The sequence below is a fragment of the Poecilia reticulata genome, unplaced genomic scaffold, assembly GCF_000633615.1.
Source record: "Poecilia reticulata strain Guanapo unplaced genomic scaffold, Guppy_female_1.0+MT scaffold_335, whole genome shotgun sequence".
NCBI classification, from domain to species: domain Eukaryota; kingdom Metazoa; phylum Chordata; class Actinopteri; order Cyprinodontiformes; family Poeciliidae; genus Poecilia; species Poecilia reticulata.
This window is the reverse complement of record NW_007615107.1, coordinates 30649-32282: the sequence shown is the minus strand read 5'-3', so window position 1 is coordinate 32282 and position 1634 is coordinate 30649.

Sequence of the window (1634 nt, the reverse complement as noted above, 5' to 3'; positions counted from 1 at the left end):
TCCTCTTCGGTCATATTTTTATCCGTTTCCTCGTCAATATGCGAGAGCTTAGAGCGATGCGCGCTCCCGCGACAGGGGATGCAAATTTGGGCAGGCGGGCTTTTCTGGGCATAACACCGGCTGCAGCTGGGGGTTGCTGTGGCGTGCGGCTTCCGTCTGGTCCTCACCTGCTGACCCACTTCCTCCCGCGTTAGGCTGTGTTTCCACCCCTGGGCAACTGATTGTTTGGAGCTGCAGCGCTTTGGACGCTCTGCTGTCTTGTTTTGTCTTGCTGTTGTTTGTTTTGGCCGCTCTCAACTAAACCCGTTGCGGATTGGGCCGGCTGTGTGGGCGGGGCGTTACTCCTGTGGCCCCATAGAAGGGCATTTGGAAGCAGATGACAACGATTTGTTCCACTGTTTGAAGCATTTTCTTTTACCGTTTTGTTGAAGTATTAATTTGTTTTCTTTTTGTTTGCTTTGCTCATTTCTTTAGCGCTGCACGTTTTCTTTTGTTTGACTCATTTCTTTGCATTGCATGGTTTGTTTTATTTATTTTGGGAATAATTGAACTTGTCTCCCCTTTTTTTCCTTATGTGTTCCTTTTTTGTTCCAGGGACCGAGTAGTAGGCCTGAAGCCTCGTTTTTAAAGAGAATTGTTTAATAAAGTATTGTGCACTGTTAAATCTTTGTTCGGGTGCATCTTGTTACTTTTAAAAAGATCTCCACCTGCTGGTCACATGTGGATAGGTTACTTTTGTTTTGACTATTAAAATGCTCTTATTTTTTATATGTTTACAATAGCTATGACTTTTGGTGTCCTACGTACATCGCCTCACATCATGGGCGGAGTRGCAGCACTGACAGCCATCTCTCCCATGAATGAACTCAAATAATGTGAAGCAAGAATAGCAGCCAGTATAATGTTCTAGCAGTAAAATGTGTTTTTATCCGTGTTGTGAAATCAGACGTATTTCTGACCAGTTTATTAGTTGTAACTTCAAAAAAAACTACAGAAAACCAGATATTTCAGCAAAAAGCAAACCTCATAACCCAGTTAAAGGAAGAGGGCGGACCTTATTTATCAGGAGGAAACGATGAACAGAAGTCAGATCAGTCAGAGCCGCCATGATGGAAACATCTCTGCAGTTTCTGCTCTGTGAGTAAAGATCATTTACTTATTTAGTGATAATTTATTCACTGCTCGGATAGAAACTGATTCTAGAAAAGAAGATTWARAATGTTTATATTTTACTTCACTAGAAACTTGATCTGTATTATATGAGAAMGTTTGAAAGAAAACATTTTCTATGCTGTTAGTTACTGCAGTTACTGTTAACTATCATAAAGGCCAAAATATGATGGATCACATTTAAAAATAGATTTTGTTCCAAAGATGAAAGAGAAAAAACTGATGAAATTCAGACATCAGATGTCGACACCTGGAGAACTTAGATTTAATTTGAGTAATTTTATTATTTATTATTATACATCTCTGAGTTGTAAATATATGTTCTACAGTAAAAACAAGCATGTGGAACTGATGAAATATTAAATTACCAATATGTTTGATTTCTCTTCAGTTCAGACTTTACTGGTTTTCTGCATGATGGATAAAGGTTAGTAAACTTTGATCAATATTAAAACCTTTCAAAT